This window comes from Anabrus simplex, chromosome 1 (genome assembly GCF_040414725.1).
Source record: "Anabrus simplex isolate iqAnaSimp1 chromosome 1, ASM4041472v1, whole genome shotgun sequence".
In the NCBI taxonomy this organism is placed as follows: domain Eukaryota; kingdom Metazoa; phylum Arthropoda; class Insecta; order Orthoptera; family Tettigoniidae; genus Anabrus; species Anabrus simplex.
In genome coordinates, this window is record NC_090265.1 from 500,454,660 (window position 1) to 500,481,854 (window position 27,195).

At 38.7% G+C, this 27,195-nt stretch overlaps 1 protein-coding gene across 5 annotated transcripts in view; it reads right to left on the bottom strand.

The window, feature by feature from the left end:
• The window catches only part of LOC136867948 (protein MEMO1), a 117,507-nt gene that overhangs the window by 38,427 nt on the left and 51,885 nt on the right, over positions 1-27,195 (bottom strand). For 3 of the 5 annotated variants that reach the window (XM_068225036.1, XM_067144743.2, XM_067144741.2), the window contains 2 exons: positions 21,580-21,656; positions 9,707-9,765 (listed from right to left, as the gene is read on the bottom strand). The gene's annotated coding sequence lies outside the window, so the exon portion shown is untranslated. The remainder of the gene's footprint in view (positions 1-9,706; positions 9,766-21,579; positions 21,657-27,195) is intronic. The other 2 variants (XM_067144744.2, XM_068225037.1) reach the window with 2 other exon arrangements.

Sequence of the window (27,195 nt, forward strand, 5' to 3'; positions counted from 1 at the left end):
ATGAGTGTGTTTACATGTAATGAAAACTGAAGCCATATTGTAAGGTCTACTGTTCCACTCTCCTAATTGCTTGCAGTAATTGTCGCTCGGCAACGGTCATATTCTGTGAGCTATAATGCAGAGCAAAATCGTCTACATATAATGACGGTATTACTGCTGAACGAGCAGCAGCGACAATACCATTTATGGAAATTGCGAACAGAGTGACACTGAAAACCGATCCCTGCGGGACTCCATTTTCCTGAACGTGGTATTCCGAATGTACCCTCCCTACTGGGACACGGAATAGATGGAGGGACAAAAATCTGCAATAAAAGCCAGCAAGTTAGCTCAGAAATTCCACTGATGCAGTACTGAAATGATGCTGTATCGCTATATGGTGTCATAGGCCTTTTCTAAGCCAAAGAAAACAGCCACCAAATGCTGTTTGGAGAGAAAAGCGTCCTGGATAGAAAGTTCCAGGCGTACCAGGTGGTCAGTGGTAGAACGAGCGGCTTGAAAACCTCATTGGTACTCAGACAAAAGTCTCCTTTTCTCCAAGCACCACAAAAGTCTGCGATTCATAATCCTCTCAAACAAATTACACAGACAGTTAGACAAATAGGTCTTGTCAGGCTTGAGGAGAGGAATTACTATACCCTCTCGCCACTGTGACAGAAACTCACCCTGTATTCAGATTCGGTTGAACACCCCAAGGAGATAGAAGAGACTGAGGTGTTTCAACATCTGGTTATGGACATTATCTGGTCCAGGAGTTGTGTCCCTGCAAAGTGCCAAGGCACTGCAGAGTTTCCACTCCATAAAGGGCACGTTATAGTCCACTGAAGCTTGAATGGCAAAACTCACACGATGACTCCCGCTTCAGAGGTAAGAAATCACTATGGTAATTCCCGGAACCAGACACATCTGCAAAATGGCTTGCAAGATGGTTAGCAACTGAAGGTGGATCAGTCACGATGCGGCCTGCAACGGAAATTTCCGGTACTGAGGAGGGTCCCTGTACTCCAGAAATACTGAACCATATAATATGCTTAAATTTATTTATAATAACACTGTGGCATAATTTTATTTAGTGCACCATATAGTCACGAGGAGTGAAGGAAGGAGCCCTGGATGGCCGTGAGAACCCCGTATTGCTCCGGAAGGAACTATTTCCCTGATCTGGAATTGAGCCGCAAGCTGCGATTTCAATCATGTAGACCCCTACGACATTGGCTTACCCAAGCGCAGTAACCTGGATGGGGTGAGATTTAAATGAGGGGATCTACAGAACAATTGTCACAGGTTGACAAACTTCTCTTTTGCAAGGCTGGAATCATCAGCATTTCAATCAATTAATCCGCTACTATGCTAATTCCACAGATCTGACACCACACATAATTAAGATTATAATTATCGGATGCCAAGAGTTTATAATATTATTTACTTGTGCTGGATTGAGAGATGTGCGTATTTACAGGAGCGGCTGTTGACATCTGGCTGGCTCTTACAAAGGATAAAGGTTTGTTAGACGGTGCTTTTCCTCGAAGCTTGTGCCCTCTAGAGGCTACAAATTCTGCGGCAAGAAAGGAAGCGCTCTCAGTTGATTCTCACTTGACACTCACTTGATATTCGCTCACTGAGTCTCAGTCAGTGGCGCACTTACTGTTGCATTGTCTTATTAACCCGCTGTTTTGAAATGCCAACTGCGACGTGACATAATTCATAAGCCAACTAGACATATTTATTTGTGAAACTTTTGTTAGGCTAATGTATATTTGCCGTGAGTTAGCTCACAGGAGCTAGTGACGACATAAAATAGTATAAGTAATTTTTTAACGCGTACACGAATTGTGTTAATAACGTGTGTGAGTCACTTAAAACATAACCGTTGCCAAGGACTGACCACAACTGGGCTAGTTTCCCTTCATTTAGTGCCGCACAGATGGAACTCATTTCTGAGCGGAGGCTATAGTCAATAGTAGCCGAAAACTAAGGTTGTAATCATGTGTATGAATACGCTAAGCAGTGATGTAGATGTTTTTGACGTAACTCAACAGTTCCAGATACGACCGACATCAAGCAGATGACAACTATGAAGTATCCCTGGACCGAACTCGATAGCTGCAGTCGCTTAAGTGCGGCCAGTATCCAGTAATCGGGAGATAGTGGGTTCGAGCCCCACTGTCGGCAGCCCTGAAGATGGTTTTCCGTGGTTTCCCATTTTCGCACCAGGCAAATGCCGGGGCTGTACCTTAATTAAGGCCACGGCCGCTTCCTTCCAATTCCTAGGCCTTTCCTGTCCCATCGTCGCCATAAGACCTATCTGTGTCGGTGCGACGTAAAACAAATAACAAAAAAAAAAAAAAAAGAAAAAAGTATCCCGGAGTCGAGCTGACGACCTTCATCCCTGTGCTGTGTACCGTCATCATGGGCTAGGCACGCATGACATAGCAATCATGTGAGTTGTCGCTGATGGAGAAGTTGCTGCTAAGTTAAGCCTTTTGTTCTATAAGCATGTGAAGTAATACTTTGATGCGCTAGTTAGGTTATACTTAAACAAGTAAATTAATCTTTAAATGTAAGCCAGAGTAGCATTTGCTTTGCTCATTTTAAGTAAAATTAAATACATTCAGGGCAGTATGCATGTTAAGGCCCTGAGCTAAGTGTTGTATATAAATTAGATGAGAATGAGGGATAGAATAGGTTAGATATTAGTATTATATTCCTGTGTGAGTTGATTTTAGATAGAGTTGTTTGGGCAGATTCTTCATAATATCTAAAGAGCTTAACGCCATCAGCGTTGCAATATTAAACGGATTAGACTAGAGACAGCATATGTTAGTATGTTTCTATGCAAGATGCATGAATTTCAGCTGCGAAGAAACGCAATGGGAGATCTGTCAACGTTGAGAGTTTAATAGGGTCTTTGAATATGGTGGCAGGTAAATTAATTAATTAATGCAGCGGTCGTCGAATCGAGGATCTTTCATATGTAAGGCTAGAGAATTGCCAATAGATATTCACAGGGCTCAGATGACAAAAAGATAGGCGAAGAATGCTGTAGTGTTATATTTGGAACTATTAATTATAATAGAGTACACAATTTGTGTATATAAAGCGATCACATGTCATTTAAGCATAGGCCTATTTCTCTTAGAGCATTCCACAACATGGTAATGAGGACAAGTCAAATCACACAGTGCACACACACAACTATCATCAGGTTCATGAAAGATCCTAGTTTTGCAGAGTTTATAGTGGTATCCATAAATTGCCATAGAATTGATAAAATGTCGGAGATGCTACAAAAACCACTGGATGCACTGGAGAAGTGGACAGATACAAATGAATTGCAAGTGAACATTGAAAAGACTGTCTACATGATTTTCAGGAAGGGAGGACGAACGTCCTCAAGTGACAAAGTGACGTATAAAGCGGAAGCATTAAACGACGTAAACAGTTTTAAATATCTGGGCTTGACGATGCAGACGACAGTAAACTCCTTTAGACTTCATATTAGGCTACGTGCTGCGGCAGCTATGAAAGCAATATTTGACATCAAGAATTGAAGCGATGCGCCGAAAAGGGATCTAACCGACATTTTTTCCAAAAGGAAGATTTCATCAGAATAAGGATCTATATGGACATTTCTGCATAGTGGCGTAGTCATGTGGAACAATTCGGAACTTGTTGCTGTGCTAGGGGGTGGAGAACATCTGTCTCGCGCCAAAAAAGGGATCTAACTCCAGTCCAAGATGGCGGAGCATAGTTTTTGCTTGTGACAAGTGCATTAAAGCATGAAAATTCAACTAAGAAATGCAAACGTAATGTGAATGAATGGAAGGACATCAAGCGCAAACATCTAAGGGATGCTGGATTGGCATATACTTCAAGGAAAGGTGCCGCAGTTGCAGGGAGGAAAGCACCAGAACCGGTGAGTATGCTTGCATGGAATAGAGATCTATATGTATGGAGTGGAGTTGGTTAGTCTATCGAGTACGATTTTTCAAGCTCTCAATGACTAGTGCGCTGTTTACCGAGCTCGTGGTTTACCGTGTTTCCCAGGCAACTGCATGGATAGTCCCCTTCGAACAGGCCATAGCCGATTTCTTTGTAAATCCTGATCCCAACCAATTTTAAAAAGAGTTTCGTGTATGCTTATTGGAAAGTAGAGATAGAATATTGTTAACCAAGGCATTATTTCTCTATGACTATTTAAAACAGGGCCGGCCCCGTGGTGTAGGGGTAGCGTGCCTAACTCGTACCCGGAGGCCCCAGGTTTGATTCCGGGTCAGGTCAAGAATTTTTTGCCTGGATCTGAGGGCTGGTTCGAGGTCCACTTAGCCTACGTGATTAGAATTGAGGATCTATCTGAGGGTGAGATAGAGACCCCAGTCTATAAAGCCAAGAATAACAGCTGAGAGGATTCATTGTGCTGACCACATGACACGTCGTAATCTGCAGGTCTTCGGGACGAGCAACGCTCACTTGGTAAACCAAGGCCCTTCAGGGCTGTAGTGCCATGGCGTTAGGGTTATGTAGAACAAGACGACACATTATTAAGCGTAAATTCCTCTATTCATTATAGCCTACTTATTTCCATGCGTATGTTTATATGTAACAGCCAATATATTTCAGTTACTTTTTCCATTACTTAAGAAACATAATAGCATACAGATGGCTCTTACAGCGCGTATTTCGAAACTAAAACATTTTTCCTGTTTTATTGTTACAGAATAAAATATGTAAATGCCGGTATGAAGGATGTGATACACTCACCCTTGCACTGAAGGATGATCTCTTTAAAGAGTAGTATGCCGGGAGCTATGATCAGCAATTGGCAATCCTTATTGCATGCATGTCACTTGTTCCAGTTCAACGAAGAACAGGGGCAGATGCTGACAAATCCAGACGAAGTGCCACCTACATGTATACAATTTCTGTAAATGGAAAGCGTTTACGTGTGTGCCAGAAAACATTTTGTGACGTTTATGCTGTTAGTCATAAACGTGTACAAAACTTACACAAGAAAATGAAAAGTGGAATATGCAGCCCAAACGATGGACAGGGATTACATAAAAATCGGCCACACCGAATATTAGACAACGATAAGCAACTTATACAGGAGCATATTGCCTCGTTTCCAATGTATGAAAACCATTATTCCCGCAGGAAGAATATTGGGAACTCTGAATATCTCAGCCCAAACCTTTCATTGAAAGCAATGTACTGAATGTACTGACTATTTTTAGAAAAACAAAGTGACTCTAAGGTAAAATTTTGGCTCTACTGAAATGTATTCCACAACAATTTTCAGCTCAAGTTCGGTCAGCCGAGATCGGACACTTGCAAGTACTGTGATAAGCTGTATGTAAAACAGCTTGCCGCTGAGACACCCAAGGAGACAGATAAGATATACAAAGAGAGTGAGCTCCATCATAGGAAGGCTGAGAAAGGCTACACAGCATTAGCAAATGACACAATTTGTGCAAAGGAAAATTTGAACACCATTGTACTGTGCATTGACCTGCAACAAGTTATATTTTCACCTAAACTCACTCACAGTTCAATGTTCTATCAACGCCAGCATTCGTGCTACAACATGGCTGTCCGTAATGCAGGTACAGGTGGAGCGAATATGTTCGTATGGAATGAGTCTATTGGAAAAAGAGGTTCCAACGAAGTTGCATCCTGCCTCTTAAAATATGAGAGGTCTCGCTTCTCCATTCTTACCCCTCATACCGAAAGGAAATTAATCCTTTGGTCCGACAGATGTGTTGGACAGAACAACAACTGGCGGATTGTGTCTCCACTGCTCTACTTAATTTGACTGGGGTATTTTACTACAGCTGAACAAAAGTTTCTTGTATCGGGACATTCATTTCTACCGTGTGACAGGGACTTTGCCCTCTTGGAATGGAAACTATGTTTGAGTTCAGTGCAAATTCCAACTCAACTATTGGAAATATTTGCCACTGCGAGACCATCAAATCCCTTTGAAGTGACAGTGATGAGCAGAGACGAATTTTATTTTGGACACATTGAAAAAGGGATAAAGAGAGATCCACACCTCAAAATCACTACAGGAATGTGGCTTCAGTTAAGTGCAGATGACTGTAATTCCATACGTGTGCGTAAAACTCACAATGTGTTCGAGCCGTGGAATTCACACCACTTAGTTTCACAGAAAAAAAGGAATGCGATCACGAAAGCCCTAATTATACCAGAGGAACTACCTACGGCGCATCACATGCCCTTTCCCCTCAGAGAGGAAAAGAAAAAAGACTTCACTGACATGCTGCAGTATATCTTGCCAGAACATAGAAGTTACTATGAAGGTATTTTGTCTTTGTAAATGTGAACTGTGTCTAATGATTTAGTGATTGCTATTTTACCCCCTCTTTGGGCATTATATTCTTTGTTTTATTTTATTTTTTTCTATTATTCTTTGTGTTTTTGTTCTTTTTAGCTCTAAATAAACTTATGCAACCATGAACATGGAAAATGTTTTTGATATAATGTGACCTATTTTTATGAAAGGAGGAGAAATAAAATGATTTTTGTACATAAAATAGCCCATGTTGGAGTATCTATCCGCTATGACATCTAAATCAGCCCGTATGAGCAACTATCGGTTGGTTCTCAATAAACAGTACTTGTTTGGGTAAAAATAAGTGTGCCACTTAGATCCCTCTTCCACATTTTTTCCTTTTGTTATAAATAATTTCTTTTGAACGTAGTTGGTGGACTGTCTAATTGTCTCAATCAACATACTAGTTATCAATCTGCACATAATAGCACAATTTTTACCTAAATTTGGTTGAACTACGTTTTTCGCAATTTATTAATAATACAGTTTTTGGTGGATAGACCCCTACTCGGCGCACGGCTTCAATTTAAATGCATTATCTCTTAAGACGGCCATGACCTTGTTTGACGCAAAAATAATCCCCATTTTAACATATGGACTGGAAATCATTTGGGATAAGCTAACAAAGAATGACCTACACACACTAGAAAAAATCAAAGCCCGATTCTTAAAGACAACCCTCTGTGTGTCCAGATTTACTAGATCAAGACTGGTTTATGAACTTGCAAAGGAACCTTTCTTAATTGAAGATTTGAGATTCAAGCTCGTTCTACCTTATACAGACCATTGGAAGAAACCCTTGGATGAAAGATTGGCCAAAAGGAATGATATTTGTCCTCAATTGTGTTCGACTGAAGCAATGGCGAATAGAACTTGGACCAATACAAACTAGTATCTCCGACATTTTATATTTGGAACTATGATTATATGAATTGATAAACCAACTTCTTTTTTTTTTTTTTTTTGCTAGTTGTTTCACGTCGCACCGACACAGATAGGTCTTATGGCGATGATAGGACAGAAAGGAGCTAGGAGTGGAAAGGAAACGGCCGTGGCCTTAATTAGGTACAGCCCCAGCATTCGCCGGGTGTGAAAATGGGAAACAACGGAAAACCATCTTCAGGGCTGCCGACAGTGGGGCTCGAACCCCCAACCTGTTTTATGCGAGAGAATGTGCAAGGCTGTGAGCTATATTTTTTCCGTGAGAATTTTGTGCCATTATGTAGCACTAAGAATGTCGGCCAGGCCCTGATGTGATAATTGCTCTCCCAGGTAGTAAGGATCTCTCGAGTCAGCTGTAGGCTGAGGGCTGAGCGCAGAGAGTGAAAGGTTTACAAAGGATACTATTACTTGTGTGAAATGCCAGTCCACAGAGCCCAATTATTTAGATGCTTGTTGCTAACCAGCTGATTTCCCCTGTCGTGTCAGGTTATACTGAAATGTTGTGTCTATGTGAGACATGCAATCTTCCGAGTTTGGATATGTTGGGATCGAGACCCGACGCCTCTATCAACTTCAGTGTATATCATGTGTGTGTTTTATTTTGCAGGTGTGATTTATATAGATCTTTTATCTTGAGCTGTTTATTGCTGTGTCCAGTGTATTTATTTCTGTGTTGCGATGTTGTCTTTCATTGATTAATGGGGAGACTTAGCCCGATGGCTAAACTTGGGGGAGTAAGGTTCTGTCCTTATCCATTGCTCGTGGGTATGGACCCATATGATTAGAATCTGTGTTATTTTGGATAGGTAATTTAGACACAGTCCTGAACAAGTGTTATATATATATGTGTCCGAGTGATCGAAATGTACATATGTAAATTATTTCAATTACTAGTGTATCGGATTTCATGAATGGTTTTATATCGAGCCTTTGGGCAAAGAACTAGGGACTTAATGAGGCAGTCAACATAAAGAATTAAAATGTAATTCAAACATATCCCATGTAAACATGTTTTTTTTGTTTTTTGTTTTTTTTCATTTTTCAGGTTCGTTACCCATTTTCTTATTTGTAAACGTTTGTTAATAATGTTAATTCATGTAAATGTGCGTAGTCACTTTCTTTGACCAACAAAATGGTCAGTTCTTCGTTTTGTTTGATATTTTTTATATTATTTAGTATGATTTTAATTCATGTTTTTAGTTTAATAAATCTATTTTACCTGATTACCTGCATTTTCATTCACTAGATTTATATGCACATATACCTGTCCATATACTTTAGTATATTTTAGTAATTAGAGAGCTTATTGCCCACATCCGGATGCACCATGCACTTCCATCCTGAGCTAGGCCGAAATTAAGACAGGATACGGTATAATACGTCAAAGTTTAGTCCACACTTGAGACGTCAAGTACGACATATACCTTTCCCAGGAAGTTTTCTTTCTGTATCGAATAAGAACTCGCGCCTTAGCACGGAGATTTTTTAAATGTTACCAGATTGGCCAGAGTAGGCTGCCTATGATACCATTTATTAGCATGATGCCGTTCTTTTATGGCTTCAGCAATTCCTTCGTTCCACCAAGAAACGAGTTTTCATCGAGGAGTCCCTGAAAAGATTGGAATGGACTACTCAGCAGCAGCAAGAATAACTTGTGTGATATAAGTTATATCGTCATCTATGCTCAGGCACTTCGGTGTCTCAGAAAACCATAAAAGTAGTTAGTGGGACGTAAAGCCAATTACATTATTATTATTATTACACATTTAATTTTAGCTGCTGACAGCTGTCAATCATACCCACTTGGAGTTTAAAGAACTGAATGCAGAAATATAGATTCAGTATAAGTGTAAGCCTGCCTGGTGAACACGATCATTAAGGCATCAAGTCTACCAGGTCTGACGCCATTGTTAGCTGGTTCGAGTCCCATTGGCAGAAGAGAAAAAATCACCACTAGCATGTTGGCCAGCAGGGTAGGAGAGATGGTGGTATACAATTTCTAATCACTACATTGCATGCCAAAAGCCTGGGTTCCATTACAGACCTCTCTGCATTGATATGGAGTGAGGACATATGACACTGTTGACAGTGATTCGTCCATCGGATAGGGATGTTACGCACAGGTGTTTTTCGACAGAAGTAGGCTATCTGCCGACACCATGTCTCACCTTTTCTATACCTTATCATCATCCACACATTCAGATGTGCAGGTCATCCATGGACATCAACTAGAAAAACTTACACCGGATCTTTCCGGAGGCTACACGGCACCATCATCATCATCATCATCATCATCACCACTATAGACGAATTCTTATGCATTTGAGTGGATGCACTACACTAGAGGCATAACAACAGTGTTTATGTTCAATACATGTGATTTCAGTGACAGAGCATTCCCAGAGAACTTACGGTAATTCATGACTGCCAGATGGACACTTGTTCAGCAACTCTGCTGTACTGCCTCCCAGCTACATATAAACAGGCAAAACATCATAATATTATGCTTATAAATACAACTTTTGAAGATTGCAAAAATTATTGTACATAATTTTCCACACCGTTTTCCATAACCATATTCGTGTTTATACCAACTTCATCTTTGCAAGTTATTCTCTAGATGAATTGTAAATGTTCTTTTCTAAAAATATTTTAAGTGGAATTTAGTGAGTGAATTTTCAATGAACTAAAAAACTCTCTAAGCAAACTACAAAGATGTTTTATTGAATGAAAAAATTATATCAGTTGTTCCTGATATTTTACAATATTATTTTCCACAGAATATCGTATAAATACATTATTGTTAAAGTGTATCTTCAATATAGTAATTTTCATAGAATCTATAACTTTTATTTTTTATTTTTAATATTACTTTCTCAAGATAATTGGACAATCTGTTTCAATGTGGCTGAACAGAACAAAACCTTTTCTATTCAGTATTTAAAATCCCAGCAAAAGCATGGGATTAAACAAAGAAAAGATGAAATCATAATTTGCTTGAGCATAATTTACCAACAACTGTAATGGAAAACTATACCAAAAAATAGCAGAATTCTGTAACTTGTATTTACCATACTTTCTTGCATAATTAATGCCCCTGCATAATTTAAGCACTAAAGAAATTTTTTGTTTCAAAGTGGGGAAAAAGAACTGTTCAATAATTCATCGTGCAGTTCTGGATGCACTTTGAAATAATGATATCACGAAACCTAGCATTCCAAACCGCAAAATTTCTTGTTATCACCCATTAGGAAATACCACTGCACTAGTTCGGTGAGTGAATCAGTGTAAACCTAATTAGTGACGCTCTATTCCAGTCTGGTACAAACATATTTTATGAGGGTTTCAGGTATACACGTGCTCTGTGATCTCAGAATTGTTTATTAATCCACAATGCACAAGTAAGTATTGAAGTAATACTGCATCATATAAACTCGCTGTGATTGGTTACGTCAAAACACTAGAGAATAGGGCAGCAGCCTGCAAGTATTCAGTGCACAAGTGCAACGTGCGCTCTGGCAGAAACAGAAAACCACACTTCAAATGACCAACAAGTCTTGCCCAATAAGTGGCAAGTTTCCACAAGCAGAGAAGGATCTGCAGAAAAATGTGATTTTGTAACACAACAATGGATATGCTGTTTGCCAATAAATGCTGTATTTTAAAAAAGGACGAGAACTAACTGCAGCACATGGGATGAGAGTCTTTGATTTTAACCCATTGCCTTGCAATGACTGAAATTTCCGTCACAGTCCACACGTTTGCATAAATGCAATGACGGAAATTTCTGTCCTCCCTCTTTATTGCTTTGTTGAGGTTTCCATGGATACATATTGACATTTCTTTGCAATCCCAACATGTCAAAGAGATGTTGGTAATCGTATTTCAGCCGTCTCTGCCCTTCAGCTACATATTTCACCATCAAAGAGGTTACAAATATCAATAGAAACCTGATCAAGACAATTGCCACGTAAAGTCAAGTTCTGGTGAAGGCAAAGTCAACATCATGGCCGAGTCGGATGAAGCTAGAATATTATGTTTTATGGAGGAAAGCGATGTCAGTATGGTTTTTCTAATGAAAGTAATAACGAATTACATTTGAGTGATGTTGGCATTAGTAGTTCTGAAGAATTAGATGACATTATTGAAGAAAATGAAGAATTGGATGTAGGTGGGCATGTGCATAACCTAGAAGACTGGAAGTGGACACAAACAAGCAATGTACCAAATAATATGCAGTGTAATACAGATGGAGAACTGAACACTGTAGCAGCAAGAAGATTAGGTGAGAATCCGGGGAAGGCTGAAGTGCTAGGTGAGCTTTTGACTGAAGAATATTGGGAACATGTCAAGAATGAAACTAACGTGAATGCAGCAAAATGTTATCTCAAAACTGAAAGTAACCCTATAAAAAAGAAAAGTTATGATAACTGGTTTCCTGTCACAAAAGATGAACTAAAGGCTCATTTTTCTTAATGCATTTTGATGTCTCGAACTAACAAGTCATAGGTTCAAGAATACTGGACCAAGAGAAGGGTTATATATTTGGATTTTTCCCCTGCTTCTGCGGAAACTCAATGTGATAAGCTTTGCAAAGTTAGGCCTGTTTAGCAGCTACTCTTGGACAAGTTTCAGAACGTGTATCTTCTTCTTCTTCTTCTGCTCCTCCTCCTCAGCCGTCAGGTTGGTGGGTGACATGCATGTCTTCCAAACGTCTTCTTTCTTTAGCCAATAGCTTCAAGTGGCAATAGGTGTATTTGCTTTTAATGCCATCTATAAATTCAGTTCTTGGTCTTCCTTTACTCCTCATTCCTTCCAGCTTCCCTTCAATAAGGGTGTGCAGCAGTCAGAATGACTAATCAAATGGCCAACAAAGCTACTCTTTCTTTTGTTCAAGGATTCAACCAAGGTGCGTTTCTCACTTACTCTTTTGAGAACATTCTCGTTTGTGACTTTATCAGTCCAAGGTATCTTTAGTATTCGTCTCCAACACCACATCTCAAAGGTCCTGAGTTTCAAAACATTTGCTTTTTGCAGGGTTCATGTTTCAGAGCCATAGCTTACAATACTCCATATAAAACTTTTCACGAAGTGCTTCTGGCAACTCTAAGTTAACATTCTTGGATTTTAGTAGCGACTTCTTTTTTGAGAAGGCTTTTTTCGCCTGTGCAATTCGAGCATTTACTTCCCTCGCACATTTTCCATTAGATGTGATCAGGCTCCCCAGATATTTAAATTCCTTTACTTGGACTAATTTCTCTCCATCCATTAGCACATTGACACTTTGGTCACCCTCCCTAGTGCATACCATTACCTTGGTTTTCGTTCAGTTTATTCTCATTACCGCACCTGTCTTGTAGTAATTCATTGATGTGATTCAGTGCCTTTTCAATTCTACTCTCATTCTCAGCTATCAGGGCTATATCATCTGCAAAACATATGGTGCTCAACAGTTTGCCATTAACTTTTATACCATGACTATTCATAACTAAAAATTCTTTAATGGCTTCTTCAATGTAGGTGTTAAATAAAAGTGGCAATAGTTCACATCCCTGTCTTACCCCCCAATTCTTGCTTCCACTCTTTCCTTGCCAATTAATGCTGTCTGGTTCTTGAAAAGTTGATGGAGTATTCTTCTGTCCCTGTAGTCTATTTTCAGCTTTCTTAGGGTTTCAAACAGTACATTCCAATTTACATTATCAAAGGCTTTCTCTAAATCAATGAAAGCAATTACCACAGAAGGTGTATGTACCCAGAAAAAGAATAAGTATTGATGGAAGTCCGATAAAGTTCAAGGGGCGCTTGGTTTTAATGCAGTTCAAGTCTTCAAAAAGAGCACGTTTTGGAACAAAATTCTATAAAGTTTGCTGCTCTGACACTAGTTGCTGGAAGTTTTGTATATATGTTGATAAGAAACCTCGGTGTGTGGATGGGACAGGTGATGCCAGAAGACTACGGTGTAGCACGGCAATTGTTCTTGAACTATGTGATGAATTGCTAGGGTCATGGAGGACTGTTTGTACGGACAAATGGTATAGTTCACCTACTCCCTTCGGGACTTGGTACTAAGAAATACCAATGTTGTTGGAACTGTATGGCCAAACAGGAAATCCATGCTATCCCATTTTGCAGCAACTAATCTTAGGAAATGAGAAGTGACTTTTGCCTTAGCAAATGGTATTATGACCACAAGATGGGTGGATAAAAAGAATTGTACATCTTCTCTCAACAGAGCATCAAAGACCAGATTTTGTAGAGAATAGAAATAAAAGGGGCAAACTTGTCCTGAAACCAAACATGGTTATGGGCTATATTTCTGGAATGGGGAGTGTTGATTCACATGACTAACGCCTTGCATCATACGCCGTAATGAGACGACATGTCAAAGGGTACATGAAAATATATTTCTATGTGCTCAACATGGCAATGCAAAATGCTAGCGACATTCATCACGTGCTGAATTCTGGAAAACGGGGCCCCAGCTTTTCCAGTTTCAGGGTGGGCACTAGCTTTTCCAGGTTCAGGGTTGATGTTGCAGAGCAAATTTTGGAAAGTGGTGTTTTGCCTGATTACCCAACCAGAGGCTGGCCCAGTGCAGCAAGTACACTAGTGAGGTTACAATGCAAGCATTGGAGTCACTTCCCTGTCGAGATAACACCAACAGCAAGTAACGCACCTCCATCCAGAAGATGCAAAGAACAGGAGTGAATCCCGTTATGAATGTGATAAGTGTACGGTGACAATGTATGTAGACTAGTATTTTAAGATCTACCACACTGCGTTGAATTATTGTTAGAATGTGAACTGTGTTTCAATGTGTTAACTTGCTGTAGAAAAAGCGCTCTCATTTAAAGTAGATTAAAATGCAATCTAAGAACACTTTTTCCTAGAAACGGTTAAGGTTAGTGAAGGGTGGATGATTAATTTTATGAACAGAAATGGATTTTCTTTTTTGACTAAGAACATCGTTATGCAAAAGACAGCTGAATGATTTCAACTAAAAAGTTATGACTTTCATCGCCTCGTTTGGAAGTGGAAACTGAAGAAATATTTGCTTTCCTAAATAGGAAATGTGGATCAGACCGGAATCAGTTTTGATATGCCACAAGATTGAACAATCAATACGAAAGGGACGTAGAGTGTTATACAGTAGTATGCACTACCACAATTCTAATGTAATTGGTTTAAATTTTCCAGCTAAATGATTCTTGGTTGCCAGCATTTTGCCCCAGTGTGCCAATTTGGGCTCATCAGTTGGTAACAAGCACACCTACCAAAGCATATGACTAGTGCATATAGTGGAGGCCTCTATGTAGGGTACTTGGAGCCTCAGGCAATGCCAATGTACTAGGAGAAACATGGTCTCTTTTTCAAAAACTAATGTCTGCCAGGTAATCAGATGATATAGATGATATGATGATGATATGACGAGCCCATATTGGCACATTAGGGTGAAATGTCAGCAATCAAGAATGAGTTAGCTGGAAAATTTACACTAATTATATTGGAATTATGAATTTGCTCATTTAGGACAGGTGTTTCAGGTTTTCTATGGGAATTAACATCTATATGCATTACCATAAGTACAAAACAATGATGAGCTGCAATGCTTGCTGTAACAGCTGATGGATAGCTTGCACTCTACATTGTTCTGAAATGAAAAACAACACCAAAAGAAAAATTTCTGTGAAGAATTCACATTCATATTCCAAAAAATAGGGTGGATGTATCCATCACTCATTCAAGATTGGATACAAACGGTTTGGGAAAATCAAGCAGGGTCTCTCCTTCGATGCCCAGCCCTCCTTGTGTTGGACAGTTTTCATGGCCACCTGACAGAAGACATAAAGAAATTATTGGAAACCATGAAAAACAATTTGGCAGTGATTCCTAGTGGACTGCCATTAGTACTTCGACTCTTGAACATTTCGATAAATGAACCATTTAAGGACAATGTGCAAAAATTATCAGTGCTGGATGGGGGAAAGTATGCTGTATGAACTTACTCCAACAGACAAGATTCGGAAACCATTTATGGAACTCCTCTTTGAATGGATATTGCACACTAGGGACATGATTCTTTGAAGGGGATTGAAAAGAGTTTCAAGAAAACGGGAATCTTGAATATATTAGATGGGCGTGAAGACGACTTCTTATGGAGAGATGTGAGCAGTCATAGCAGCAGCAATTCTTCCTGCAGTACCGGTAGTGATGCCGAAGACTGTACTGTAGTCTATAAAAGGTAAGACTATTTTTTCCTTTTTGTCGGTAAGTCATTATTATTTATGAGATTGGTACTTTAGTTAGTTCATTCAGCTCATAATGGGAAGAATATTTTCCAGTGCCCTTACTTCAAACCCACATGTCCAACTTGCCTGACGTATTCTAGTTGAAAGTTCAAAAGAAATTTTACGCCAAATGAAGATAACCGAAAATGAGTTGAACCAATTTTATGTATAGTATTTTTTATTTTTATTTTAACTGTAAATAAATTTTAAATATAATGATTGTATAAGGTATATGAATTCCTTGAATAATTTATGCACCCAAATTTTTCGTCTGCATTTTTCATCAAAAAGTGTGTTGATTATGCGAGAAAATATGGGTTTATCTACAGTATAACTATTGTTAAAACATCACATGGTCTCTTTTCATACTGCAGCATCTTAAATATGATATAGCACACTCGGAGGAAATGACAAAACTTGAAATTTAATAGAAAAGCCAATGATTTATGTCAAAAACATGGAGAAAGTACTTACTGGTGGAGGTAAAGCATAATTACTACAGAAATGAGTTATTCGAAAAGAAGAATTTTTTGAAATGAATGCTTATAAAGAACAGTATCCTTCTCGTAGCCAGTGGAACATTACAAACTTTTTTAAGCAGAAGTGTTGGAGACATTTTAAGTGAAAAATGTAAGTGGATGGTTGAAATAGATCTGTCAACCAGAAAACTCAAATGTGCTAAGTGTGAGAAGTTAGAAGAAGCTTTAATTATTTGGATATCCCAAGTTAACACAAAAACAGGAACCAGGACAAATAGAAATTACTAGTGCGACACTTCTCACTGAATCACATGTTGACGGGCAGGGCGTGAATTTTCTCTACCGCCTGTAGCACTGCTGTAGCCATAAAGGCAAGGAGGCGCACATTTTGTTGGCTTAAAGCAGCGGTGTGTTGGTGAACATTCTCCAATCTTTTTTGGTAGTATTAAATGCGCGAAATACCTGGTGTTATCTTCCAGCAAGGGCGCCCATACACTGGGGCAAGGTATGGCCACGGCCTCCTCCTTGCTCTCAGGGAAAGACAAAAATCTAATGTAGCCAGTGTTTTCCTTTCAAGAAAATGATTTAAAAGTCAGTATTACGTAGAAGTGGTAGTACCGTCTACCACCAACAGGCAGGGTATACCGTGGGTTATTCTACCGCTGAATAAAAGTCGCCATTTATCTTCCAAAATATTAAAAATACTACGTACCCCCAGGTCTAGCCCCCCCCCCCTACAAACTGTCATATGGGCGCCCATGTCTTTTAGTGAATTGAAAAATGAAAAGTATCAAGTACCGTATAAGATATTTTCTTATCGCAGAAGTAGGACGTATACTTTGGCATTCGTTTAAAATAACTACTGCACATAAATATGTTTACAACATCGGATTATGAAAAAAAGAGTCAAATGAAAAATATTTCTTTTTTCCACCCAAAGATTCAGTTGAGAATCATGGATCATGTGCTTTTAAACTTGATTTACAGTAATTCAAATGGTAATAAAAGATACGGACAATCGTAGGTTGATAAAGAATATATTGAATGCACTGTGCACCTTGTTTTATATTTTATCAGTTATTGTTTAAGAAACCTTACAGTACATAGTAAAAATTTGCAAGTTGTTGGTTTTTCATTTCAAAATTATCAGTGCTGGATGGGGGAAAGTATGCTGTATGAACTTACTCCAACAGACAAGATTCGGAAACCATTTATGGAACTCCTCTTTGAATGGATATTGCACACTAGGGACATGATTCTTTGAAGGGGATTGAAAAGAGTTTCAAGAAAACGGGAATCTTGAATATATTAGATGGGCGTGAAGACGACTTCTTATGGAGAGATGTGAGCAGTCATAGCAGCAGCAATTCTTCCTGCAGTACCGCTAGTGATGCCGAAGACTGTACTGTAGTCTATAAAAGGTAAGACTATTTTTTCCTTTTTGTCGGTAAGTCATTATTATTTATGAGATTGGTACTTTAGTTAGTTCATTCAGCTCATAATGGGAAGAATATTTTCCAGTGCCCTTACTTCAAACCCACATGTCCAACTTGCCTGACGTATTCTAGTTGAAAGTTCAAAAGAAATTTTACGCCAAATGAAGATAACCGAAAATGAGTTGAACCAATTTTATGTATAGTATTTTTTATTTTTATTTTAACTGTAAATAAATTTTAAATATAATGATTGTATAAGGTATATGAATTCCTTGAATAATTTATGCACCCAAATTTTTCGTCTGCATTTTTCATCAAAAAGTGTGTTGATTATGCGAGAAAATATGGGTTTATCTACAGTATAACTATTGTTAAAACATCACATGGTCTCTTTTCATACTGCAGCATCTTAAATATGATATAGCACACTCGGAGGAAATGACAAAACTTGAAATTTAATAGAAAAGCCAATGATTTATGTCAAAAACATGGAGAAAGTACTTACTGGTGGAGGTAAAGCATAATTACTACAGAAATGAGTTATTCGAAAAGAAGAATTTTTTGAAATGAAAAACCAACAACTTGCAAATTTTTACTATGTACTGTAAGGTTTCTTAAACAATAACTGATAAAATATAAAACAAGGTGCACAGTGCATTCAATATATTCTTTATCAACCTACGATTGTCCGTATCTTTTATTACCATTTGAATTACTGTAAATCAAGTTTAAAAGCACATGATCCATGATTCTCAACTGAATCTTTGGGTGGAAAAAAGAAATATTTTTCATTTGACTCTTTTTTTCATAATCCGATGTTGTAAACATATTTATGTGCAGTAGTTATTTTAAACGAATGCCAAAGTATACGTCCTACTTCTGCGATAAGAAAATATCTTATACGGTACTTGATACTTTTCATTTTTCAATTCACTAAAAGACATGGGCGCCCATATGACAGTTTGTAGGGGGGGGGGGGGGGCTAGACCTGGGGGTACGTAGTATTTTTAATATTTTGGAAGATAAATGGCGACTTTTATTCAGCGGTAGAATAACCCACGGTATACCCTGCCTGTTGGTGGTAGACGGTACTACCACTTCTACGTAATACTGACTTTTAAATCATTTTCTTGAAAGGAAAACACTGGCTACATTAGATTTTTGTCTTTCCCTGAGAGCAAGGAGGAGGCCGTGGCCATACCTTGCCCCAGTGTATGGGCGCCCTTGCTGGAAGATAACACCAGGTATTTCGCGCATTTAATACTACCAAAAAGATTGGAGAATGTTCACCAACACACCGCTGCTTTAAGCCAACAAAATGTGCGCCTCCTTGCCTTTATGGCTACAGCAGTGCTACAGGCGGTAGAGAAAATTCACGCCCTGCCCGTCAACATGTGATTCAGTGAGAAGTGTCGCACTAGTAATTTCTATTTGTCCTGGTTCCTGTTTTTGTGTTAACTTGGGATATCCAAATAATTAAAGCTTCTTCTAACTTCTCACACTTAGCACATTTGAGTTTTCTGGTTGACAGATCTATTTCAACCATCCACTTACATTTTTCACTTAAAATGTCTCCAACACTTCTGCTTAAAAAAGTTTGTAATGTTCCACTGGCTACGAGAAGGATACTGTTCTTTATAAGCACATACTTCTCACATTTCTCTCACACTTTTAAGGCATTCATTTATTCATCTTACAAACTTCACACACAACAGGACAGACAGACAGAAAAAAAAAAAAAGAACTGAAGTTCAAAACAGGTCAAGATGTGCTACGGTCAAGCTCTTTATCCTCAAATTGCTCTGTCCCAGGTTCAAAAGATTTTCTCAGAAACAGTCCATTGTGGTAAGTTGTTAGAAAATTCCAATCAATGGCAAGACCATTCAATCCCACAGCAGGTAACTTAACTCCCTAGAGCTACATCAATCAAGATGATGATGATGATGATGATGATGATGATGATGATGATAATAATAATAATATGGCCTCAGCTACCATGTGCAACTATTTTAATTTGACACCATCTGGTTGCTTGCTCATCAATTCCGACATTCCGTTTTGCTCTATGCCTACTACATGGCAGAGAAAACCAAATCCCTCTCTTGGATGTCTATGGCTGAGTTTTAATGAATTTTGTCAGGTAAGTACCAAATGTGTCGCCCAAGATCTTTCACATGCCGACATTGAGGTAGTTACAATACTATTTTCATGAGGAATATCTGTTCATTGTGGGCGATAACTGGGTGTAATGGTATATCGGGTGGCTACATATATATGGGTTTGACTGTTTGTATGCTTATGTGCTTAAGTTATCATTGTCTGCCACTCTCCACATTAATTAATTTAATGGCATGTGAGGCCTGGTGCAGGTCTTTCAATCTGATGCAGTATAGTCTGTGAGGATGGGGCCCTACCTATGATGAATTCTAATGCTGAAGACGGCACACACATCCAGCCTCCGAGCCACTGGAATTAACCAATTAAGGTTAAAATCCCCTACCTGGCCGGGAATCGAACTCGGGACCCTCTGGACCAAAGGCCAGCACGCTAACCATTTAGCCATGGAGTCGGACACTCTCCACATACATTACTATAAAATACACTGGAAAATTACAGCAACCTTTATTATCTTCAACTCATATTCTGTAGCACAAATAGCATATAAAATACAGTCCCCAATCAAATCATATATAAAGAGACAAGAACAAGGAAAGGAACACACAACAGGATAAAGACAATAGGTCAGTGTGGGAAGAGATGCAACAGAACGAAGACACAAGGACAATGTGAAAACACAAAAGGACAAGGACAATCTCCACACCCTCATAGACTGCCATCTTCAAACAGGCAGCATCTCTTTCCTGTCAATTACAGTTCTTCTACATCAGCTTCTTCAGATGTTGAAAGATCTATAGTTGTGATGTGAAAAGTATGGGATAAGGAGAAAGCTAGATAAGCACAGGAAAAGAGAAGATATATAACATGAATATAGGTGGTAAGAGATTGGAAACAAAGGACAGAAGGAGTAAAAAATGCCAACGGTTGAACATAAGTAATGGAAAGGAACAAACAAGTGTCTAAGAAAGATCACACAGAGAGAGATGTAAAGGAAGTCAGCATGGAAAGAGGGAGCAAAAGAAAGGGGAGACAAAGACAAATGTGAAAACACGAAAGGAAGCTCAGAAATGGAAATGAGCTCATCATGGGTTGAGAAGAAATGGACATGGAACTGGAACTGAGGGGAAGACCTCATCTATTTGAAGACAGCAGTGTATGAAAGTGTGGAGATTATCCTTGTCCTTTTGATTTTTCATGTTTGTCTCCTCTTTCTATTGTGTCTTCTTCCCGCACTGACCTATATTTGTGTTTATCTTATTATATATGTTATATATGTTCCTTTATATATGACTTGATTTGACACTTCCTTATTCCTTTGCATTACTTAAAATATAGGGGTTTTTTTTACCGAGCTGGATAGCTGCAGTCGCGTAAGTGCAGCCAGAATCCAGTATTTGGGAGATAGTGAGTTCGAACCCCACTGTCGGCAGCCCTGAAAATGGTTTTCCGTGGTTTCCCATTTTCACACCAGACAAATACTGGGGCTGTACCTTAACTAAGGCCACGGCCACTTCCTTCCAAATCCTAGCCCCTTCCTGTCCGATCGTCGCAATAAGACCTATCTGTGTCGGTGCGACGTAAAACGAGTAGCAAAAAAAAATATATATTTCCATTAAGACTCCAGTTCAATTAATTCCCAAAGATGAATTTACAATACTCAACATTACAACTATTACTTAAAAGACGCATATGTCTCTTGCCAGTGGAAAGCATTGCATTTCAATGTTCAAAGGAAACGAATGAAAGAATATGGTATATGGAATCATTAACCTGATATACCCTACTGAACAAAAACACTAACACACACTTAAAATTCAAAACTTCAAACCAAAATTATTTCTTATAAGAGAGGGAAAGTATTTTAACAAGTGATCAAGATTACTTCTTAAATGAGTGGCAAAGTAATTTACCAAGTGGTTTGAGCTTATGCCCTCAATATTACATCTAAACTGAAAATAAGGTACCTTCCAGTAATACAAACCAGGTCCTCCTTGTCAACTAGTCTTTGATTGGTTTATTTAGCGTCCTTCACAGTCAAATACTGAAATCACACACAGAGATATGGATTAGAGAGGAAAAGATTACTTGTACTAAGTAACACAAAAATAGCTATGTCAGTGGAAACAATGAATGAAGATCTAAGAATAGTAGAAACAGTAGGAAAATAAATTTGAGAGAAACCTGAACTGGGATAGATATGTAGCATATACAATCATTGTTATTGGTTTTACATCCCACCAACTACTTTTACAGTTTTTGGAAACAGGCAAGATGCCAGAATTTTGTCCCACTGGAGATGTTCAATGTATTGTTAAATCTACTGACATAAGGCTGGTGTATTTGAGTCCCTGAAAATGAAAACATTTAAAAAATTCTAAAATGAATTTTATACTCAAAAACAATTTAGATAGTTAAAAAGTAACACAAATAATACACCAAACTGAGCCAAAATCAAACCAGTCACCTTGAGGTCAGAAGGCCAGTGCTCTACTACCTGAGCTACCCAATGTACAAATCTGCATAGGAATTACCGCTATGGTATTCGACATACCAGTAGTGTTTGACATGTAAAAGAATTGTTAATGAAATAAAGAAAGTACAAGGACCAGAAAAAAATATTTTCCAGAGGAACTGAACGATGCAGAGAATAAGGAGGGGAGAAGAACTTAATAGAGACATGATAGCTGAATGGCACGGTCACAGGCTTTCAACCAAGCTGGCTGTAGCTGAAATCCCAGCCAATGCAGGTGGGATTTTTTAAATGAAAAGCCATGTCTCTGCGGTCCTGGATTCCACATAAAACTGGGTTATGTGGCTATGATCTCAACCAACAGTAGTGTAAAACTACAAGGTAGTTTGCTTGGTCTCTTGAAAACATATTACAAAAGAGTGAATTCAGACTACAACACACAGAACCAGAAAGAGTTCTGAAAGAAAGTGAATAATCTCATAATGAAATTGACAATAAGAATTGATAGTATAAAACTTTTTAGAGTCTCCCTCCAGTTTCTATGCAAATTCATTCCAGTATCTTTCCTTTTCCTCGCAAACAATTCTTCTGGCCTCTAATTTTCTGACTACTCTTGTTCAAGTTTCTTCATTGTGTCTTCAGGTACTAAGTCACTTCTGAGTTTTGCTCTATCCCTGTCTCTCCTGGCTGCATTTTTCTTCTTTATAGCCTCCTTTACTTGGTTGTTCCACAATGAAGATTTCAGAGTTCCACAGCACTGTTTACTAAAGTGTTCTTCAGGATTTTCCATCCTTCATTACCACTTTTTGGTTCAGAATTTTTTATCTTCTCTTGAAACTATTGCTTGTTAGTCCATTTCTTCAGTTTCCAGTCATTACTCCTAGGTTTCCTTCTCCTGATTGACAATTGTTACTTTAAATCCAGTGAGATCAGCCACAAGAAGTCCATGATCACTTTCAAGACATTCTGGTTTTGTTCACAATTGGCTTTTACGTTGCACCCACACAAATAGGTCTCACGGCGACGATGGGATAGGAAAGGGCTAGGAGTGGGTAGGAAGCGGCCTTGGCCTAAATTAATGTACACCCCCAACATCTGTCAGGTGTGAAAATGGGAAACCACAGAAAACTATCTTCAGGGCTGCCAACAGTGAGGTTCGAAAACACTATCTCCTGAATGCGAGCTCATAGCTGCGCGCCCCTAACCGCTCAGCCAGCTTGCTTGGTCAGGACATTCTCTTGGAAAGACTTTGATGTCTCACAATTCAGCTATATCCATAACAAAATAATCTGTAAGAGATTTTGAATTACCATCCCAGTTGTATCTTGTCATCGTACGACTTTTTTTTTTTTTTCCTGGAACCATGTGTTTTTGACAAAGAGTGTGCTTCTAGAGTACAGGTCAAGTAAAAGTTCTCTAGCAGTATTTCAATACTTCTCCTATATCTGAATAGTCCCATGGTTTCCTTGTATCCTGTTCTTGCTGTTCCTAACTTGGAATTACATTCAGCTATTATTAGATTCTCCTCATCCACTGTCATCCAGCTGCAGGGGGAAATTTATCTTTTCTTTTTTACTACAACCTTGTTGGAGAGTGTAGACCTGAACAACTGTAAGGTATTCTTCATTCAAAGAAACCTTAACTTTAATTATTCTTTCATTAATATAGGTGATATCAGAAATGTAGTCAACTGGTTTAGGATTATCCTCACACCATTCCTTGCTGTTGTCTTATTTCCATTGCAACAAAGTTTATATCATTACCTAATGCTTTTGTATTGCAACCCTTTCATTTTGTTTCACTCAGGCCTAAGATCTTGTACATGCCTGCGGTTCACCATGTCAGTGATTTCATTGAGCTTATTGGTCAGGGTGAAATATTCCATGTGCCAATTCTTAAATTAGTTCCCTTACATCATTTTAAGGTGTTTTCTAATACAATGCCCTAGAGAGCCATCATTAATTCTAAAGGTATCCAAAGTACTGGTCGTAGTCTGTCACTCTTTTCCTATCCTTTCTGAGGCTTGTTTTTGTGTTGAAAGCAATCTGATTTATCTTCCTCTTCTGCTGACTTGCTAGGTCTACCAAAGACAAGAAACTTCCTGTTGGGGTGAACTCCTTTAGCCATCAGTAGTCCCCTACTTCATCTACAAGGCAGCAGGTTAATTTATTGTACTCATATTAATCCCCGAGTACTGGGCTGCCTCCTCTGTCATCTCCAAGTTCATCTTGTCCACTGCAGATGCCGTTGTAACTTGTAAACCTGAGCTGGGACCCTTACCAGATGCTACACACCAGGTCAGTGTGATCTGGGACTCGCATGAGCAGGGTCACCACACCCTGAAGAAGAGCAGCCTCAACGAGGTGATAGGATAAGGAAGATACTAGAGCTATAGAAACTGCTGATAGACAAATAGCCAGGGATGTGCAAGACATCAGGAATGTCTGATAATTCTGATAATCTTTTAAATGGATCTGCAAACTCAGAATCTGGTGAATGGTCAGGAATAACTGGAGATGATGTACCGATTACCTGGAATGACGCAGAAAGAGCACTAGACCAGATGAAGAGTGGTAAATCAGCTGGGATGGTTGAAGTAACATCTGATTTGATAAAAGTAGCAGGACCATCTGGCATCCAATGTATGTACTGAATTCTAAGAGTAGTATGGCATGAGAATCGGGTGCCTGAAGATTGGTCCAAGGGAAAAATTATTCCTATATTTATGAAAGAAAGAAAGAAAGAAAGAAAGAAAGAAAGAAAGAAAGCTGTTGAAAGTGTGAGAACTACAGAGGTATTACACTTCTGTACCATGGATTACAGATTATGGAAAAGATTATCGCAGCTAGACTCCGAACACTATTAGAACCTATCTTAGAGAAAGAACAACATGGATTTAGACCTCACAGGAACATTACAAATCTGATCTTTACTTTGCGAATGCTTATGGAGAAGTACTGAGAAGAGGGAAAAGACCTATCTGTAGTCTTAGACTTGAAAATTATGATGTTTGTTGTTTAAAGGGGCCTAACATCTAAGGTCATATGCCCTACTTGGAAAAGGCTCATGACATTCGTTCCAAGAGATGTCATCTGAGAAAGCGTAAAAAAATAGCCATACCAGAATACCTTATCGGCAAGATCAAACTTTTATACAATCAGCGCTACAGTTGCATCAGAAGTGGTAATGGCCATTCAGAATTGTCTGAGACAACTCGAAGAAAGAACTAACTGGAGAGTTATATGCCTTGGAGTTCACTGATGATGTTGCTATTTGAGGGTAGATAGAAAAAGAGGTACAAGACCAGCTCAAGTTCAATGATTTTAAGGTGAAAGTGAGCAAAACAAAAACTGCTTCCATAAAAATAATAATGGTTACCAAATATAACTCGATGGACAATACATTACATCAGTACAAGTATTCAAGTACGTTGGGAATGTGGTTTCAAATAAGGGTGGAGCATGGCAGGAAGTACTTAATAGCATGGCAAATGGATCTAAATTTTATTACCTCATACGTCCATTGCTCTGAGACAAGAAGGTCTACAAATCAAGTGTTTTTGTGTATAAATTGTGTCTTATTCCCATACTCATGAATGGCCTCGAAACCTGCATGCTGCAGGCCTCTGAAATGAAATTTCGCAGGAATGCCACATAAAAAACATGGCAAGATCATATGAGAAATGAAGATGTCTGATTATCTTTGAGAATGGAGCACCCTCTGGAAGAAAGTCTGCAAGACTTAAATAGTTTGGGCATGTAAAAAGAACGCCAAGCACTCAAACACCACATGTATATAAGGAACAGATAGTCAGCAGAAGGAGTCCTGCTGGGCGACGAAGGAAACTGTGGCTGGAACAACAGAAGATAGACGTAGAGAGTAGAAGAAAGGACTGGAGAGTGATCATGGAGAGAGAAAGACGGTGGTGAGAGCTCGCTCATCCCATGATGATGAATATATGACTGCTGCAAAAAAAGAAAAAATGCAGAATACCAAAGAAACAAGAGGAAGAAAGTATAACAGGAGTGTAAAAAGGATGGTGAGCAAGTGGGGAAATAATACACACCACCATATGAACACTTCGTCCTCTAGACATATATTCTGTAAAGCCTTCCAAAAACCATGAACTACTAATGCCTATGCATTGTCCATCTCCTTAGCTGAATGATCAGCATAGTGAATTTCAGTTCAGAGGGTCCCAGGTTAAATTCCGGCCAACTAGGAATTTTAATTGCATCTACTTAACTCCTTTAACTCAGAGGCTGGGTGTTTGTGTTGGTCTTAATATATATCTTCATTTACAATTATAATTTGTTTTACGTCGCACCGACACAGATAGGTCTTATGGTGATGATGGGATAGGAAAGTGTTAGGAGTGGGAAGGAAGCGGCCATGGCCTTAATTAAGATACAGTCCCAGCATTTGCCTGGTGTGAAAATTGGAAATGACAGAAAACCATCTTCAGGGCTGCCGACAGTGCGTTTCGAACCCACTAACTCCCAAATGCAAGCTCACAACTGCGTAACCCTAACCAACACAGAAACACACAATAATGAACGCGTTTCTCCACATAAGGTTGGCATCAGCAAAGGCATCTGGCTGTAAAACTTGGCTTAATCAATAAAGAGTACCGACCCTAAGTAGTTGAAAAAGTCTGGGAAGAAGAAGATCAATTTATATGCATTCTTGGAAAAATCCTTTTTAAGAAATTATTATTATATATGGTATTAATTACTTTAAGTGATATATATGACTTAACAATGTCCTCTGAAGGCTATTCTAGATTATGTTTCCCACTATTTCACACATTGTTCCAGTAGATCCCATAGTCCCTCAAACTACAGTATTTTGCCATTTATTTTAATACCTAAAAATTGAAATTCAAAGTCCTTTCAAAACACAGTGTCCATTGTCTACAAATGGAAACTTGTCTTTTTGTCTGCAGTTTGAAGTTCTGTACCTAATTTCATTTTATCTCGGTTTAGGCAAATGAAAATCAAAATTAGGTCCATGTGCGTTCTTGTCTGCTTGTCTTTTAAGATGTTCACAGGATTTTACAAAACTCAGTATTTAACTTAAGAGAAATGGAAATTGCAACTTAGGCTAGACA